General features: G+C 46.8%; 1 non-coding gene across 1 annotated transcript; it reads left to right on the plus strand.

Moving 5' to 3' along the window:
- The first annotated feature begins 16,288 nt into the window (after positions 1 to 16,288).
- LOC118920965 (U6 spliceosomal RNA) lies at positions 16,289 to 16,390 on the plus strand. The gene has a single exon (XR_005028124.1). It is a non-coding gene; the product is annotated as a U6 spliceosomal RNA (small nuclear RNA).
- Positions 16,391 to 20,717: the final 4,327 nt, after the last annotated feature.

Raw genomic sequence — 20,717 nt, forward strand, 5'->3', positions numbered from 1 at the left:
TTCCCAGGTTCACTAGTAATCAAAGAAACATTCATCAAAACAAAAAGAAGGTATAATTTAGGCCTGGCAAAATTATTTTTCCCTGAATGATGATCCCAGCATTTGCAAGAGTGTGCTAACACAGGCACTCTCAGGCCCTGCTGATGAAAGTGTAAATTGGTATTGTATCCTAAAGGGCAATTTTTCAGGAAATATCCCAGAATATTGTAATTCTGCAGACTCACTGACCAGTGACTCCACTTCACCAGGTACCTAAAGTCAGGAGCAAAGACAAAGGTTTCCATCAAGGATGCCCACCGCAGCATTATTTATAAAACCGAAAGCAACCTCGGGGGCCAAGGGCAGAGAAGCCATCCATCAGGGTACGTCCACGTGTGAGTGAATCACCAAATTCACTCTTGAGCGTCTACCGTGTGTCAGGCACTGTGCTGAGGACCGAAGACACAGCGCTGAACACAACAGGCCAGGTACTTGCTGTCCTAGAACAGAATTATTAAAGGTGTTGTTCTCAGACAATATTTCATGAGTTAGGAAAATGTTCATGATATCATAAGTGAAAGGAAAACAGGATAAAAAAGAAGTGTATGCAACATGCTGTAAGTGTATTTAAATGTATGTTTTAAATATAGCTTGAAAATGTACAGCCCAACTTCATGCATGTAAGAAAGTACACACTTCTTTATTTTTCATAAATCAACTTGGTTTTACCTGTAAGCCCCAATCCTGCAAAGTTGTTAGGAAGTCGGCCTTGGTCAGGCTCGGCCCTTCCTCCTCCCACCTGCCAGGGTTTGGTCAAGGTTCTGGGTTGCCCCGGGACCCAAGAGTCTTTGCTCCTATGTGCATGATGATTGTCCCAAATGCCCATCTCCAAGGCCCTGTGGTTCTCTCAGGTCTGCTGCTGCGGCCCTTCTGCAGGGACCAGGACAGGTGGCTAGACTGGGAGAACCTATGCTGGGGTCCCAAGAGCAGCCCTGGCCACCCCCCGAGCCTGCTGCACCACATGTGGTCTGCACCTGCAGCATGCACTTCACCTGCATGCTACTTGATCCGAACTTGAATTTCAACCAGCCCACTGGATGACCCTTGTGTACACATTACAGTTCTGGAAACAGCGCCAGAGTTGGTCTGGCCTTCCAGGTGGAGCCCAGGCTGGGACCATTCTCGGATCCCCAGAGCTCAGGAGTCACTCACTAGTCTGAGGAAACCCCTAGTCGCTTGAGCTGGTGAGCACGGATACGGCACCAGCAGAGGAGGGTCCCGTGGCCACCCCAGCCTGCTGTCCCACCCCTGCCCACAAGCTCCCCACCGGACCAGGGAAGACCAGGGGCCAGACCCTGCTTTAATAAAGGAAAGCAGGACAAAATTCAAGGAAGGAGCCTGACTTCTAGGCACAAATACTTCTTGTTCTTCATAAAATCAGGACTTAAAAGGAAATTTGATAAACTCTAGGCAGCAGTACTAAAACTTATTTTTAGTTTCCTCTCAATGAGTATAATTCAGTTTACAAATAGAAAAAAATTAAAGATTTAGTAGAGTAGACTCATGGGGATAAGACATAGAGATGCGAAACAAACCCAGAAGGAAGATAAAAAACTGGAGCACTCGGAGTAGAACTGAAAAAGGGCTGTTTCAACAGAGGGCACAGGCCAACCGTGTTCACTGCCAGGCTGGCCAGATGCTCTGAGTGGAGTCTGGTGCCCTTTCAGGGCACTGGAATTGATTCATTGAATCCTATTTCCTGTCAGGTGTTTGCACTTTTAAAGGAAAACAAGAGGGGTTACATGTTAATTGAAAGAGGGAGAAACCTTCCAACTCATGCATGTCTCTCCTTTTAAAAATAATGCACAAATTATAGGCCATTCACATAAAATTGAGGTTGTTGTTTCCATGGGCTCTTAGCATGAATTACTGAGCTAACTGGCTACTTAGAAAAAAAATCCCACCAGCAATTGCAGGCCCATTTTGCTGAGTTCTTAGGCTTTAACAAGCTCTAACACACTATGGCTGGTGTCTCATGGAGGTCAGCCTGAGGCACCAGCAGGGTATTAGAAGGACTCCTCCTGTTCCTGCTGCTCCTCCACAGGCAGAGAGCCCAAAAGGCTCTGTCTCAATTTTCTGAGACCCCTCTCCTCACCCTCGTTTCAGGACTCCCCCGTGGGAAGAGTCAAAGAGTGGAGATCATTGAAATGAGCAGGCAAGCAAATGTGCACCAAAGTTCATTTCAAGGAAGAGTTGGTGGAGACAAAAGCAAGTCATGGTGCCTTTGGCCAAGTCATCATTCCGTGTGCACCGCTGGTAAGCCAAGCGCGGTTGTCTAGAAGCCTCACTAGGCCACCTTCTTCCCAAGAACAGTGGTACCTGTGAGGGACATAGTCCAAAGGGTGATGTAAGTGTAGGTACTGAGAACTCTCCGATTCTGGCCCAAGGCAAGGAATCCATGTAGAGACAGGAACCCAGAACCCTCAGCAACCTACAGTGTCACCAGGTGTTCTGGAGTCCTTTGTTTAAAAAAGTAATATCATGATTTTTATACAAATACAAAATGAATGTGTGTCAAACATTTTATGTAACTCATTAACGAGGGAACCAGTAAGATGTTGCCACTATTTCAAAGGAAAATAAGAGGAATACATACACACAAAGGCAACTGGAATGCTGAGATGCATTTACAAGTATGTGTAAAAATAAGGCAATAATTAACTGTATTCCACTGGACAAAGTTCATTTGCATTTCTCTCAATTTTCTATGATTTACAGAGTTTTAAAATTGCTCAAAGACAAGGAAAGGCACAGATGACCCAGAAGGGTGAGCTGGACAGGACTTCCAGTGTTTTGGGTTTTGTTTTGTTTTTTTTCCTGGTCCCTTTCAGAATCTCTCACATAATTTTTCCTGAACCAGCTTATTAAATGATCTGAATTAGCTGAGCACAGGCAGCCACGCCAATGCACCCCCTTTTACTTCTTAAATCCCTCTTGTTGACTATGTCCTCTCTGCCCCCAGTGAAGCTTCAAGCAGGCTCCAAGCTCCTGCCCCCCTCGTAGCACAAGGCCCAGGATGTCCGAGTTCCAAACAGTAATTTGACACAATGGAAGCATCTCTCGGCTGGGCTGCTTGCTCCTGGAAGCCTGCAGTTAGAGGAAGGAGCCCACTTCTTGGCCCCCACGGCTCACTCACTCTGGCTACTCTGCCCTTGCCTAAGGGCGGAGCTCACCCCCGGATGATTACAGTGCTCTAGGGGCCGGGAGAGTGGGAGGCAATTCTGGGTGCTGAGTCGCCCCCACAGAGAGTAGGTTCTTCAGAGACTCCCTGACCCCACACACCCAGTGAAGAAGTCTCTCCCCTGCCCTGCCCTGCCCTCCACATGGGTGGTGCCTCCATGCCCTTTGGTTGACCACACAGCTCTCCTCCTGGGTTTTAATGGACCCCAGTGACCCTTCACTTTGTAGAGTCACCTCACTACAAGCGGTGATGGTGGCTTTTAAAAAGAAAAGAATAGTTCTCACTCTCAGGTAAAAGGCCAGAAGCAGCCAGTCCAGGGCTGGTAAGGTGGCTCTGAGCCCATAAGGCCTCGGGGAGCCAAGTCCTCTCCAGCCCGTTGCCCCTGGGCTGTAGCCCTAGTGCTCGTGGTCCGAGAGCTTAGGCAGCAGGATGGAAGAAAGACCAGAGAGCGGAGGCGAGGACATTCACCGACTCCCTTTTAAAGAGTGTTGCTGGAAGCTGCCCTACAAAACTTCCATTCCCGGTCTACTGGCCAGACGTTAGCCGCAGGGACACATCTAGCTGCAAAGAAGGCTGAGAAGTAAGTATTTGCTCTGGGTGGCCATGTGTCATGTGCTATCGCTACGGACTGGCGGAGAGCAGATCTAGGGGAAGGCAAGCCAGCAGCGTCTGCCGCAGCGTCGGTCTGATCTCACACCACGATTGAGAAAGTACTTTATGAATTTTAAAATGCTCATCACTTTATTCCCACACTCTGAGTATCATTTAAAATTTAAAGGTGACTCCTCACATTCCGCTTCCTCCGCATCCCTTGGGGTAAGGAGTCGCTCACAGGCTACCTCCCCAGTCACAGCCTCCCGAAGCTCCCCGCAGCCAGAGGGATTCTCGGGGCTTTGAGGAGGCTCGTCTGCTGCTCTTCAACAATTTAGCATCCGCGGGGACTGGGAAATAAAGGGGCAGGGGTGTGATGAATAAGAAGAAACAGCAAAGCTGGCAAAGGCAAAAACAAAAATCACAGGGACTCGATGGTTCACTGGAAAGTATGAATCACTCATCTCGTGAGCTTTTCCTCATAGGAACAGTTTCAATCTCCATGGCTTTTAATTATCGCAAATCCGGCGCCTTAGGAGTATTTGATCCGAGGAGAAGTTGAGCCAGTAAATTACCACCAGGGCATCTGGAACATTAGCAAGTCAAAGAGGAAACATGGCATCTTTGGGGACCTACGGGCACCAGCTACCTGCTTTATAGTTTGAGCAACTGCTAGTTATCACCAGAAAGTTCTGAGTCAGATGACTGTCCCCAACACCAGATGATCTGACTATCTGGTCCCTAAGAAACCAGAAATAATTCCGTGTCTAGACCAGAGCTTCTCAACCTCAGCACTACTGACAAGAGCCGCTGGATTGTTCTCTGCCATGGGCGCAGTCCTGTGCGTGTGGGGTGCTCAGCAGCAGTCCTGGCCTCTACCCACTAGATGCCAGCAGCACCCCAAGTTGTGACCCCCAAAGTGTCTCCAGACAATGTCCAGACATTTCCAAATGTCCCTGGAGCAAATGTCCCTGGAGACCCCAGATGAGAACCACTGGTCTTACCCTTTTTTAGAATTTTTAAATAGAGACTCAAAGCTGTTAACTATGGATTCGGGTTTCATTCAGAGACCACAGTGTTATTTCAGCTTAGCATTTTCACTCCCTTGTTCATGCAGTCATTCAGTGATCTCGGGACTCAGGAGCGGCCAAGGCAGGGAAGGTCTCTGCCTTCACAGAGCTTCCATGCCTGGTACCCAGGATGCAAGGGGCCTCTAGGAGTGACGCATGACAATCCCCAGAAGCCCATGCTACCACTATCTACATTTCACAGATAGAAATAACTGAGTGTCAGCAAGATAAAGTCAGTTGCATAAGGACTCACAGCTAGGAAATGTCTGGTTGTAGAAACTTGAACCCATATGATCTGAGCCCAGAACCTGCACTCCCAGACATTAATTTGGTATCAACAACATGCCAAGCTGTGTGTTCGTTGCCTAACATTATTATCTCAAACAGGCTATGAGGGAGGGATCGTTGGCCCCATCTTATGGATAAAGTCATGGAGGCTCTAAGGTGGTACCTGGTTCTGTGCCCAGCTCAGCTCTCTCCACCTCCCCACCTGCCCCTCTAAGTAAAGCAAGCTGTTATTAGACTTAAGGTCTGTATTCACAACTGATTTCATGGAAAAGTGTCCTTGGAAGCTGTGTGGAGCAAAGTAGCTCCACTCATGCCACCTTAGAGTATGAAGTCAGGGCATCTCAGGACTCTGATTTTGAACAATTTGGTTGCATTTCAGAGTTCTCAGGCAACCTGAGGTAGAATTGACCTAAGACAGAAGATAAATACTAGAAAATACCCATTTACCACAGCAGCTGCAGCAACATAGATATACTATGTAGAGATACATTTAAGAAAGATGTAGAAAAAAATTTAACTCTATGAAGAGTTAAAAGAATAGTAGAGCCTATTCTTTTTAAATAAGAACTCTCAACATTATAAAGATGTCAACTGTCCTTAAACTCACTATAGATTCATCCAGGATGAAAAGTTCTTACCAGAGGCTACCCTACAAGTGACGGGCATTCACTGAAACCAATAAAGTCTGACTAGTAACTGTGACCAGCATTTATGGAGAGATTTCCATGTTCCAGGTACCTCAGCTAGGTCCTTGGACTATCCCCATTTTACAGATGACACAGCTGGGGTTTTGGCAACTTGTTCAAGATTCCACAGGTAGGACAAGGTAGAGCCGGGACCAGAGCCCACCTCCTAGGCAGTGCTGCCTCACAGTCCCCGTCCCTCAGCATTACACATTACTGACCCCCTCTTTAGCCCCCGAAGTAGGATGTGCTCTGTCTTTCTTTAAAAAAGACTCTTGGTCATCTTGAGGAAGTGGCATTAAAGATAAGAAATGGCCCACCTTTAACTACCACTCCTCAAAAGAGGCTAATGGATAAAAAGAATCTTGTGATTTTACAATACAATGGGTTTATATACCATTTTGTATATCCCTCCATTAAAATACTTATAATATTATATTGCCAGTGTCTAAGGATATTTTCGCCTTATCAGACCATAAGCTCCTTGAGGACAGGGGCTGTGCCAATAAGGGTGATTTTGGCTACAAATAACACAGAATAGCCTACTAATCGTGGCTCAGACAAAAAAGCGATTAATTATGTTACCCAATAAATGTCTGTAGGTTCAGTGATAGTGGGTCAGTGTTGTCTCTTCCTCTCCTCATGGTTATAACATGGCTGCCCTAGCTCCAGACATTGGATCTTTACTAAAATGCATTTCAAGCAGAAAGCAAGTTAGAAGTGGCAAAAAGTCTTTTTTCATAGGTGTTTTCCTCTTTTCAAGAAGGAAAGTAATTGCCAGCAGCCCCTAGACAACGTCCCCTTATTTCTCATAGCCTAGAACTGGGTCACATGCCCATCCCTCTACTGTTAATGAAGAAAGGGGAGCAGGACTGCCAGGACAGGCTTGGCCCATCATGATTTACTTCCTGGGATGGACACACTGCCACCAACACAAAGTGTGGGCTCTACTACCAGAAACAAGAGGGAATAGGCAGCCGACAGGAATGTCCCAGTGACCTTACCTGTCATTTCATCTCCCGTATCTCACATGGTGCCTGACATGCTGAATGCACATTTGTCAAACGGATGAGAGACCGTGTTGGTCAGCTCAAGCTGGCATAACAAAATACAAAATACCACAGCCTGCGTGATTTCAACAACAGAAACTTACCTTGTCACTGTTCTGGAGGCTGGAAGTCCAAGATCAGGGTGGTACCTGGTAGGGTTCTGGTGAGGTTCCTCCTTCTGGCCTGCTTACAACCGCTTTCTTGCTATGTCCTCACACTGTGGAGAGAGAGATCTTCCTCTTCTTCTAAGGCCACATTCCTACCAGATCAGGGCCCCACCCTTAAGAGCTCATGCAACCTTAATTATCTCCTAGAGAATCTATTTCCAGACACAGTCACATGGGGGGGCTAGGGCTTCAACATACAAATCTGGGGGGACACTATTCATTTCATAGCTGAGGCCAAATGAATAAAAAAGTGACCCAATGAATAACCCAACAATGACTGACTGACAGGGAATGAGGGTTTACACAAATGAATGAACAAATGAATGAACCGCAAATAAATGAGAGGCAGGGCTTTAGTTAGATACTATTTCAATACACAGATTCAGTAGTTTGACTCAGTTGACTAGAGAGCCAAAATATATGCTTTAGCATGGACGTTTGATCTTTGGAAAACCTCACTGACGTGTACTTGCTCCTTTAAGAACGTGAATGAAGCATAAGGAATATAGTCCAGATATTGTAACAGCTCGGTAGGGTGATAGCTGGAACCTAGAATTATGTATATAAATGTTTTATCACTGTGTTGTACACTTGAAACTAATGTAATGTAATACTGTGCGTCAACTACCCTTCAATAAAAAATAATTATTTAAAAAAAAAAAAAAAAAGAACGTGAATGAATGAACAGCATTTGCCACCTCACCCTGACGCATTACTTAGCAAAACATGCACTGATGGCCACAGGGGGACAGGCCGAGAGCGGATGAGCCCAGAAGCATCAGGGAAGCAAAGGTTTGCAGCAAATGCTCTGCAGATGCCAGCCCCCAGCAGCACCTGGACAGGACAGCAGGCAGGGACCGCACACCAGGCAGGGACCGCACACCGATGCCACGTGGCTCTCAGTCACCATATGTTGCCACTGAATGTGTCAACCTGCACACTGAGTCAAGCCGATTCCATTAAAGCTGCCACGTGAGAGACTCACCACCAGGCAAACCTCAATTCTCAGAAAAGTGCGGGCATATTTGAGGTAAAACCTAGACTATTAATTGCCAACGAGAAGCCCCCTCTTTTTTTTGTCTTTGAAAAGAAATGTGTTCTATAAAAGCCTTGACTTTCAAAACAAAAAGAGTCATTCCCAGAAAAGAAAACACTCATGTTACCAGGGTTCAGATCATACACAGAGAGCTCATTTCTCCCTCTGCTTAAGGGAGAAAGGTTCCAGGCACAAAATAGTCAACCCCACTGTCCTTGGAGCCCGTGACGCTCCTCTGTCTCATCCCACTTCAGCTGATGCCAGTATCTATGTTTGTCAACCAATGTTCCTTTACATTATGAATTCAGCCAAAGGAGAAAACCTTCGTGATCGACCTCATGGGACTCTGAACGAACCTAAATGTCGTGATTTTCATATTGTACTCAATAAGAGAAGACTTTTACAAAATCTTTCCACAGAGTAAAATAAAACCAAAGTAACAGGAGCCATGTCAAATCATCAGAATTAATCCCACTAAGCTGGTCTTGCCTGTTACCTCGTGATGGCCCTTGTCATGCCCTATCATATTTATGTTTGTCTCTCTCCCGCCCCCCAACTCCCCCGCCCCAGCCCACACACACACACACACACACACACACACACACACACACACACGCACACACACCTCTTCTTGGGTCCTACTAGCAGGGCATGCAAGGCTTATTATTCTGCAGCAACGAAAGGATGTCCTGCACAGGATGGTATGGAAGACGGCACCAGTGTGGTGCAGGAGTCACATGACACATACATTTAACGTACGCAAACTCAACTCCACATGCTGTGATGTTCTGCAGAGAGAAGTAGAGGAAACTTCTCGGTAGCTGGGGAGATTCTAGCTTGTGCAACTCAGCGAGTGTGAGCCCAGCTGCCCCTGAGCCTCCTAATCCGGCTGCGAGTTTCCTTTCCCGCGGCCTCTCCTGCCGTGAGCATCTCACTGGGGTTCGACAGGGTAGCTTTGACCCCTCCTCACCTTCTTTTCTCATATGTGTCAGAGCTTGACCTCCCCCAGGGGGAAGCAGGCTGGCCTGGGGCAATGCACCCAGCTGTGGGATCTCACGCGCGAGCGTCGTTCAGACCCACAGACAAGGGCCAGAGTGGGGGAGAGCTGCCCAGCGCCCCCGGGACTGAGACTGTCTTTCCCCAGCTGGGAGGGGGCCGGCCGCCTCTGAGACATCGTGCCTGGCGCACCCAGGTGGGTGCCTGAGCCCACTGGGGGCGGAGGGGCCTGTGGACAGCACAAGAAACACCTCTAGCAGCGGAAACGGAGCCGGCTCCGGGGCTGCGGCCGGGCTGGGGCAGCGCCTGAGCGTTCACGTGCTTCTGCTTCCTCGTCTATGAAACGCAGATGATCCCGGTGGTGCCTCCCAAAGAGGCTACTGAGAGGCTAAAATGAGTGCATTTGTGTAAAGCGTGCACTGAGGTGCCTGACACACTAGGAGTGCCCGAGTCAGGGTCAGGATGGCTACTAGGACGCCTTCCGTGCGTCCACATTGGGCAGGGCTGACCGGAGGGCTGACCTGAGAAGCTTCTGAGGCCATCTGGGTCAGCACTGCGTTATTTCCTGAACTTCACGGGACACCACTGTGTACACTGTTGTAGATACAGCAACAAGTGAGCGGGCAGGATCCCTGCTCTTGGGAAATCTAGTTTCAGGTGAGGATAGACACCAAACATATAAATTATATATATCATCATATATATAACTATAAATATATTTCAGAATGCGATTAATGGCAGAAATTCAAAATGGAGCAATGTCATTCAGGATATCACAACCAGTTGGTGGCGTCTGTCCCGGGCTCAGGATGCAGAAGCAACTGAGGTGTCTCCATGCTGCTCTGCTGCAGCCAAATCAGCAAAAGGAAGGTAAGACGGGCTGTGTTCATCATCTGTCGCTGCATGACAAACTGCCACAATCTCGGCAGCTTAAAACAGCACCGATTTTCTTTTTCTTAAGTGGAATAAAGCTGATGTACCAAATTATATTGGTTTCAGATGTACCACATAGTGACTCAGCGATTATATGCATTACTACATGCTTTCCACAGTTAAGTGCAGGTCCCCCTGTTACTGTACCAAGATATTATAATATTATTGGTTATATTCTATATGTTGTACTTCCATTCCTATGACTAACTTATTTTACAATTTGTAGTTTGTACTTCTTTATTCCCTTTGCCTATTTCACCCATTCCCCCAGCCCCTTTCCTGTGGTAACCAATAGTCTGTTGTCCATATTTCTGGGTCTGTTTCTTTTTTTGTTTGTTTTGTTTTTTAGATTCCACATAAAAGTGAAATCAGATGGTATTTGTCTTTTTCTGCCTGGCTTATTTCACTTAGCATAATAGCCTCTAGGACTATCCATCTTGTTGCAAATGGCAAGATAGCCTCCTTTTTATGGCTGAGTAATATTCCACTGTGTATATGTACCACAGCTTCTTTATCCATTCATTTATCAGTGGGCATTTTGGTTGCTTCCATACCTTTGCTATTGTAAATAATGCTGCAGTGAAATAGGTGTGCATATATCTTTTCGAATTAGTGATTTTGTTTTCTTTGAGTAAATTCCCAGAAGTAGAACTGCTGAGCCTATATGGTATTTCTATTTTTAGTGTTTTCAGGAGCCTCCATACTGCTTTCCACAATGGCTGCACCAATTTACATTCCCACTGTCTGTGAGTGTGGGAGGGTTCCCTCTTCTCTACATCCTCATCGACACTTGTTATTTCTTGTCTTCTGGATAGCAGCCATTCTGACTGATGTGAGGTGATATCTCACTGTGGTTTTGATTTGCATTTCCCTGATGATCAGTGATGTTGAGCATCTTCTCATGCGTCTGTTGGCCATCTGTAGGTCTTCTTCAGAAAAATGTCTATTCAGGTCCTCTGCCCACTTTTCTATTGTGCTATTTGGGGTTTTTTTTTTGGTATTGAGTGGTATGAATTCTTTATATATTTTGGATATTAATCCCATATCAGATATATGATTTGCAAATATATTCTCCCATATGGTAGGTTACCTTTTTGTTTTGTTGAAGGTTTTCTTTGCTGTGCAGAAGCTCTTTAGTTTGATGTAGTCCCACTTGCTAATTTTTGTTTTTGTTTCCCTTGCCCAAGGAGATGTATCCCTAAAGAAATTTCTCATGTTGATGTTCATAAGATTCTTGTCTATGTCTTCATCTAAGAGTTCTATGTTTTCATGTCTCACATTTAGGTCTTTAATCCATTTCTAGTCAATTTTTATGTATGGTGTAAGGTACTGATCTAGTTTCATCCTCTTACATGTAGCTGTCCAGTTTTCCCAACACCCCATTTATTGAAGAGACTTTTTCCCATTGTATATTTATGGCTCCTTTGTCATGTATTAATTGACCATATATTCATGAGTTTATTTCTTGGGTCTCTATTCTATTCCATTTATCTATGAGTCTGTGCCTGAAAACAGCACCAATTTTTGATCTCACAGCTCTACTGGTCAGAGGCTCAACGTGGGGCTTCCTAGGCTAGAGTCCTTGTACCAGGAGGCTGTTTCCCTCACTGGAGGCTCTGGGGGAAAGTCTACTTCCAGATGCATTCAGGTTGCTGGCAGAATTTAGGTCCACACACTTGTGGGACCAAGGTTCCCATTTCCTTCCAATTGTCATCTGGGGCTTATTCTCAGCTTCTGGGGGCTGCTCACATTTCTCAGCTCATGAGTCCCTTTGTCTTCAAGCTGGCAGCTGCAAATCAAGCCCTTCTCACATCTCCACTCCTGCCATCTCTTCTAACAGATCTTTCCACTGCAGCAAGGAAAGGCTGTCCACTTCTAAGTACCTGTGTGATCAGATTAGGCTAATGCACAAAATCTAGGGTCATCTCCCCATCTCAAGGCTCGTTACGTTAATCACATCTGCCAAGTCCCTTTTACCATATAAGGTAACATATTCACAGGTTCCTAGGATTAGGACATGGACATCTTTGGGGAAAGGGGAACGTTATTTTGCCCACTACACACACACAAGGGTTTTTTAATATATCACCATTTATCTAGCTCTAAGAGCAAGATGACAGGTTCAGTTACTTGTTTTGCTATTACTACATGCATTCAGCACCTAGTGCATTAAGCAGACAGTATTATCTGCTGTGTTGTACGCTGCATAGATCAGTAAAACAATTTGATAGGGTCCCTGCCTTCACTGAGTTTACAGCCTAGTACAGTGGTTCCCGAAGTGAGGTCCTCAAACAGCATCACTGGAATCATCTGGAACTTACAGAAAAGCAAATTCTTGGACCCCGTTTCAGACCTAGTGAGTCAAAAACTGAAGGGAGTAGAGGTTGGGAAGGGAGAGGACTTGTTTTAATAAGACTTCTGGATGACTTTGACACATGCTAAAATTTGAAAATCACATTTTTTTTTTTGGTCTAGTAAATCTCTATCTCAGGGGTTGGCAAACATTTTCTATAAAGGGCCAGGTAGTAAATATTTTAGACTTTGCAGGCCACTCGTGGCACAACTGTTCATCTCTGCCATTCTAGTCAGTACAAAGGTAGCCGTAACTGTACATAAACAAACAAGTGTGGCTGTGTCCCAGTAAAATGCTGTTTATAAAAGCAAGTGGTGGGCCATAGCTTTCCGAAGGATAAACAAAGGACAGTTTACTAAAGAATATCAGGTGACTCCCAAACTCTCTGAGAAGGTCAGAGTATTGGACTTAGAAGCCCTACAACAGGAACAATGCCCAAATGACCCTTCTGGGCAGCCCCAGGATGGAGCCTTTGGCCACCGGCCCTGCTCACACAGGGGAGGCACTGCTGCAAACACACAGCCAGGACACCTGTGGCTGTCTGTGAGTGCAGAACACTCCTGCCACACCGCCATCCGGAGTGAATCCCGCACAGGGCTTGCTCCTCACAGCACTGCACCTCAGTCCAAGATAAAAACGGTTCTGACCTCTCCTTGCTGTTCACAGAATTGCCTGTGGACCAGCAGGATCGGCATCACCCAGACCTACTAAACCAGCATCTGCGCTTGGATGAGATCCCTGAGGGATGCGGCTGCCCCACGAAGGCTGCTCCAGAATCCCGACCTGACGCCACACAGCCCAGGGGTGCAGACTCTACCCCCGTAACATCACCAAGGTCACAGCCCATAAACACAGCCCTGAAAGAGAGGACTCAGGTGTTCACCGAGCAGAGGAAACAGGGAGCTGAGGAAAGGTGAGGCCCTCATTCTGTGACCGATGACAGAAATACAACTATGAAAGGCTGGGACCGATTTTTTTGTAACCCAGAAATATACAGAGATTATGTGTGGACACCATGGAGGGTCTTGGACTCATTATATCTGATCCTTCACCAGACTTGGTGATACACACAAAATTTAGAGCGACGTGGATCATTTTGTCTTCTTTGCACAGGTAACTCCTGACTTTCATCATCAATTTGACTCAGTTGCTACAATTTGTGAATCAACCATTGAAAAGTGGACTTGGAGAATCAAATTGGGTTTTATTTAAGTTTCAAAAAATGTCAGCGGACTGCAAAGAAAAAAGTGTTTTTTTAAAAAAGAAATTAAAATTGAGTTGACCTATCCCTTGTACTGAAGTGTTCAGAAAACAAAGTAACTCATTCTCTTTCAGGAGCTCTCCTTGAAATTGAAGAGGTTAAGAGGAGATTTGTGGTTTTAGTGTTTTGAATGCTCATAATTTTTACACAGAACTTTAAAACAGGAAAATTTACAGTTGTTAGTTTTTCTTCTTTTTGGTTTGCTTTTGAGTTTGAAAAATGAGAAAGTGAGAAAATGGAGGCTTTTGTGATCCTGAAGTTAAACACAGCCCAGATGAACATACTTTTTTCCTGCCACATAGAGACAGAAAGTAGGTCAGTGGTTGCCAGAGGCTGAGGGAAGTAAGGAATAGGGCGTGACTGATAATGGGTAAGAGGTTTCCTTTTGGAGTGATAGAATGTTCTGGAATTAGGTAATGGTGATGGTGGTACAACACTGTGAATACACTAAAACCACTGAATTTTATACTTTGAAATCATGTATCCCAATTTTTAAAAGGTAAAGAGATAGAGATTTACAGGCATAAAACTGTTAGGAATCTAATGTATGAGTGAAAATTAAAATTAGCTGGGAAATACAGGTTTACTCAATGCATAGTATTAAGATATTTGGACATTGAATTGAAAAACTAGAGTAGTTTTCTTCTGCATGCCATTTAGACAAATAAATATATTTATATGCTTGTAGGTAAACATACTAATTAAAATGCATAAACAAAAAGGAAGGAAGGAGAAAGGGCAGGCGGGAGGAAGAAGGCAGCAGAGCGCCCGGCCCACTGGAGCGTTCAGTACATGGTTGCTGGCATTATCATGGCAGAGAAGGCGTGTGGCACATGGCGGTGTTGGGTCTTGTGGAGAAAGGGCTGGAAAGACAAAACAGGGAGGAATGGAAGGAAGACCACTGGACAACCATGTTGAACCAACCTCCCATCAGTATTACAGATAATTGATACCCCTCTATCACTTTCCCGAGTCCCTACCACGAGTAAAAACTGGGATTTAAGGCTCAGAAGAAAATACTAAGAGTTCTCAGGCCAAACCTGAGTCATCAAACCTCAATAACATAACACCCTTCAACCCCCGACCAAGGCTGGCATCCCAGTGAAGCCATGTGGGTGCCCCGTGCCCTTGATAGGAGGCGATCAGAAGACACCTCACCTCTGTAGCATCCTTTCCAGAAGCCCAAACCCCTGATCCAACAATAGGAACCACATCAGACAAACTCAAGTGGAGGAACCATCTACAAAATACCCAACCAGGACTCCTCAAGAACGCCAAGGTCATGAAAATCAAGGAAAGACGGAGACTGCAGCCTCCTGGAGGGGACTGGGAGACGGGACTACACAACACAGTCTGCCATCTTGGATGGGCTCCTGGAACTGGATGGGGACATTAGGGGGAGCTTGGTGAAATCAAAATTAGTGAATAGCAACATGCCACACCAGTTATTTAGTTTAGGTTTTTTTCAATAGGTTTCTTAGTTTTGACAAAAATCCCAGGGTGACATAGGTGTTAACAATGGGGGAAAGGGTGAGGGGCACATGGGAACTCTCTTACTGTCTTTGCAATTTTGCTGGAAATCTAAAAATATTCCAAAATAAAACACATAAATACGGCTTTTAAATTACACATAAATTACACAGTCAAGTGGTTAGAGTGTAGTGATTTCTGTTCCCTGTACTGAAACATGCCCCTAACAACACAGGAAGGAATTGGAAGCCAGTTCTGAGTGCCCTACATTCCAGTGCAGGCCTGGCACCCTCATCTCTCTATTAACATCCATCACAGCTTCATAAGAACGCATGGCAGGCGCTTGCCTGGCACTGCCCAGGCCACTGGTTATCCTTGGCAAAGTACAGACCATATTGTACTTAGTAACCTGGCCTTGGACGCTGAACCTGGAAATTGTGGGCGCCAAGCTGAGCTAAGGGCCCGCCTCAGACATGTGGCCGTAACAGACACACACACAGGAGCACCAGCATGTGTCCTGTGCATTAGGACAGGGGAGGGTATCCTAGCCCCAAGCCCTGCCCCTATGTCTACTCCTGCCTGACAGCTTCTGAAACACCAACAGTCCTGATTTAGAAAGACCTCAGAACACAGAAACTCCATGGGAAAGCAGGGCCGCCTTATCACCTGAGCGCTTTGAAACACAAATTACTTTGCTTGGTTTGCACTTAGGAAAATGCCCATGCCCACCTCCATGTTTATAATTCTGGCTGCCACTTTACGAAAGCAATCAGGTCCCCAAATACCCAGACACAAGTGGGTTTTCTCCCAGCCAGGTGAACACCATTCCTTTCCACTCACACATCTGGGGTGTGTGCCTCCCAAAACAGAAAGGGAGGAGCAGCCACAAACCTCCAGAAATAGTGCAAAGCACCACCATTAGTAGCTTGCGGTCAAACATCTTCTCTGCAAAGCCTTCACTTGGAGAAAGTGGGGATTCCTTCTGAATTCCACTGATCGCAGCCCAACTGTGCAAGCCCAGGGCATGCAGCGAGACCTCCAGTTCGTAAATTTTGTAAATTTTGTGACACACGCATTCACTTACTCACCCACTCCACAAATATCTACTGAGTGTCAGACATTTTTCCACAGATTCAGGATGCAGCATATCCTTAAGTCTCCTTAGGCAACTTTCCTTTGGCAGCACATTCATGAAAATTGGACAATTCAGAGAAGATTAGTGTGGCCCCTGTACAAGGATGACACACAAACTCGTGAAGCCTTCCATCTTTGGTCCTGGCCCTTCACTTCCCTGGGAGCTCACACCAAAGGTGATCCTTACCAGCCAAATGTGTTAGAGTCTGTATCTCCTTCTCCTGGGCCTTACATGCCGCCTGTTGGGCCTGCAGACCCAGGTAATGAGAAGGCATTGAAAGTCTTCCAGATTCACAATAAGAAAATGTGTAGGTGGGCATTTGTACTTGGGAACAAGTCAGTGAAATCACTGAATCCTCATAACAACCCTATGAAGTAGGCACTGTAATTATACCCACTTTACAGATGAGGAAACTGAGGCTTGGAGAACTCCAGTAACTGGCCCAAAGGCACACAGCTCAACTGGCAAGCATGTTTCCAAAAGCAGAAAAGGCAAGAACTCACCCATTCTGACCTCAGCCTCCCCGAAAATTCTTTCACCTCCTTTAAATTCAAGCATGAGCTCATCTATAAGACATTCCATCAGCCACTCCCCTCTTTGATTGCCCTAAAACCTGGTGAGTCTAGTCGCTGCAATGAGAAAAGTGTGAAGAGAGTTAATGACAGGTTTCACAGTTGCAGCAAACATAGACAGCTGTGAAGATGCCCGGCACCTGCAGGGAGAGGAGCCATGATTTCCTGCACTCTCAGCTCATGGGATTCAGGCCCACCTGGCTACCCCGGCTCCAGGGCTCACACACCACTCAGCCCCAGGCCGGACACCGTTGCTCTACCCTGTCCTCAGCACAGCACAGAAGATCTCTCCCACCTCCCCGCATGTCCCCACAGTTGCAGGCCACATAGCTGCAAGGGAGGCGGGGAGATTTGGCCCTGGCTGGACAGCCACGTGCCTGGTTCAGACCATTGTTGGGGTTTCTTTCATCAGAATAAGGACAGAATGCATACTGCTGGACAATGGTCAGTTGCTGTAGATAAGGATTGAGGCATGTGTGCACTTCCTACAGAATTTCTTAAGTAATCCAAGGAGAGCCTTGTAAATTTTGTCCATCACAGGCCCCTTCACTGCAGAGTAACTCTGACCTTAGTTTGTAGGGCTTCCTCACTACAACCACCCCAAGCCCTGCTCTGCATAGGCGTAGGGCTGCCCTGCTCTCCCTATTTATGCCCAGGACTCAACCTACCCCAAAATCCCAGTGCCCCAGCTGGTTCTAAATAGTCACAGTCAGTACCTGGAGAAGCAATAAGACATTATAACATGAGCACTTCAGCTCCGCAGCCAGGCGCAGTCTATTGCTCTCTACCTGTGTGACTTCCAGCAAATTAGATGACCTCTCTGGGCCTCGGCATCCAACAGTAATGATACTTGTAAGGTTGTCGTTCAACTCATTTTAATTCTCACCTGTCAGGAGTTTAGCACCAGGCCTCACACACAACGAGCCCTCAGTAAATGTTAATTATTGCTTTTACTTCCAGTCTATCCACACTCAGACTTTGAGGGCTGGCCTGGACCTACTTCTAGTTGTTTCTGTCACCACAGAGGACCATGGGACCCTTGGCGGACCACCAGGGCACTGCCCACCCATGCCGACTGCTGCTCGTTACCTTCCTGAGTAATGTGCTCTGTGGCCTCAAACTTCACCATGCCGGCAAATGCTGGGTCCTTCTGCCAGCCTCACTCCCACCTGGTCCACTCCATCCCAGCACCGGCCTAATCTGGACCTGATGGCGTCTGACATGAGAAGGACCTGTATGCTCAGCACAAGCATAAGAAATATTATGAATTCCTTTTGTGCACAGTGTGTCTTGCTGAGAAGCGAGGCCTATTAATTCAGTCCCCTCAAGAATTTCAATCGCAGAAACAGCATACATTAAAGAAAGAGAGAGAGCTCTTTCGAGCAACTGACAAAGGAGGCTCCAAGACGAATGTGCAGTTAGGAGCTGCCAGGGTGGCAGACGCTTTGCACTCGCTGATCAGAGTTCCAGGCTGGGTGCTAGGTCATCACCCACAGAAGGAAGTCGCGTAGAAAGAGCTACGACTGCTCTCTTTGCGCAATGCTCCTGGGAATCTGAATTATTAAAATTTCTCCCCTTTTTCTCATTCTCTGTCCCTTAGTGACACCCCCTCCGTATCCTCCACCCTAGTTATGAATTCAAACAAACTGAGATTTGGGAGAAAAGAATTCGTGGGTACAAGAAGGACTCTCTTCTACCCGTAGTGCACTGATCACAAACTCAGGCTGGTGATCAGACTCCACTCTCCCGTTCAGTAGATCTTTGTTCTGTCAGCATATTAACTCATCAATCAGTTGTAAGTGTCAGATGGGCAACTCCAACCCTCTTCAGCAAAATTTAAAAACTGGGGTGGTGGGATTGATTGATTCTTGAGACTGAAAAGTTATGGATGGACCGTAAGCGTCAGATATGGCTGGATCAGCCACTCAGGGGCTACATGAGTCTCTCGTTTATGCCTCTGCTCTATGTTGTTCTGTGTTGGCTTCATCCCCAGGCAGGCCCCCTCCCCCCACCACTCACGGCCACAGTGACCACCTGGACGGGGCCTTCAGTGTCCCAGCGCTGGCTCCTGACTGTGCACATGACCCATCACTGTGGCTGGAGGGGTGGAAGGCTTCTAGTCACATGTGGCTACTAGGCACTCAAAAGTATATAACTGAGGGGGTGAATTTTAAATTTTACTTAATGCTAATTCATTTAAATTTCAATAGCCACATGTGGCTAGTGGCCACCATATTGGTCAGAGCACCACTAAGCAGTCAGGCATGGGGCACACGTCCGGGTTCTTGCCAGGCCCACTCCAACCACAGGGAGTGAGAAAAACGAAGGAAGGTAGAGTGCCGGGACCAGAAGACGGGGAGATGGCTGCTGGGGGTGCAGCGACAATGGCAGCTTTGCACGCTGAACATTCTGTTGGATGAGGGGCTGCTCACAGGGAAGGGGACGGTGGAAGATGACCAGGTCTCAGGGAGCAGAACCCAAACCCTGTGCTGGACGTGCAAGTGTGCACCCAGGAAGGGCTGTCTGCTGGAGAAGTGGCCCAGGCCCCAGGGAGGCCACGTGGGGACGTGAATGTGGACGGAAACGTGCAGCTGGACGTGGGTGTGCTGGGCAGGGTGAGATACACAGAGACAGGACTGAGAGCAGCAACGGCAGGCTCAGGGGCAGCAGAGAGGAGCCTCCGTCCGCAATGGTGCAGCAGAGGAGGGGCAGCTGAGCAGGGGGATGAGAAAGGGCGGCCACAGGACCCGTGGGGAAGCCAGGAGAGTGCGGTGCCGCAGGAGCCGAGAGAAGGGAACTAGAAGGAGGGAGCGCTTGACAGCCCCAAACGCTGCTGAGTCAACCAGCCGAGAGCTGGAAATGTGCCCTGGGTTTAGTGACTAGCAGGTCACGGTGCCCTGGGCAAAGCCTGTTCCCATGAGCGACCAAGGCAGAAGCTGGGCGTGAGCAGCCTAATGAGTGAGCCGGAAAAGCATGGAGAAAGCAGGGGTGCACAGCTCCCGCAAGACCTTTAGCTGTGAGGCGAGGGAGGCCCGGGAGGAGCTGCAGGAATATGTGGCAGCAGAAAAGGGCTGAGGCTCTTTATGAAAAGGACCTGAGCATTTGTGGACCAAGGCCTCTGCCCAGCTTCTCCCAGGATCACAGTATTTTGTGGGCACAGCTAATCCATTCAGTGACTTAGGAGGAAAAACCCATTATGAGGCTTGAACTTCAAAAAACGGCTGCTTGATTAATATTCACTTAGGATGGACAGAATTTATTGGAAAGTCCCCCGAGACTGTGGCACACTCTCCTTCCAATTCTGAGATGGCACCTTCCTCAAAAAGAATGAAATGTTAAACTATATTTTAGTTAAAGTCTCTGTCTACCAGAACAGAAAAAGAAAATGGAAACTTTTTGGTGGGTAGGTGGTGAGAGCCATCATTAGAATAAAAGTTATGAGGGAGGCTTCAAAGAAAGGGACTAAATCAAAGCCGGTGGTTACAAGAATAATAATGTCAGTTCAGGTTAAGAAAGCAATTAAAGGTGATTAAAGATGCCCGTGAAGGCTAAAAAAGGCCCCAGGTTGCTAAGCCAGGCAACAGAAGAGCCATTAGCTTCCGGTAGTACTGAGAACTTCCAGGGGACACGGGGAGCCCGGAGCCTGCAACAGGCTACACACAATGTCCCTCTGGAAGGCGTCAGCTCTGTTTTCAGGAAGGACGTCTTCTTGTCTGCACTGTGAACGGACAGACTCTTCACTAGCGACGCTTTATGCGACTACAATCCATTAAAGACACAGGCAACTCAATGGCGATCGTATTTTTAAACAACTTCCGAGACTATACTTATGCACCATAAAATCCGCTCATTTTAAATGTACAGATGAATGCTTTCTACGTCCGTTGAGTTGT

The sequence above is a fragment of the Manis pentadactyla genome, chromosome 5, assembly GCF_030020395.1.
Source record: "Manis pentadactyla isolate mManPen7 chromosome 5, mManPen7.hap1, whole genome shotgun sequence".
Lineage (NCBI taxonomy): Eukaryota > Metazoa > Chordata > Mammalia > Pholidota > Manidae > Manis > Manis pentadactyla.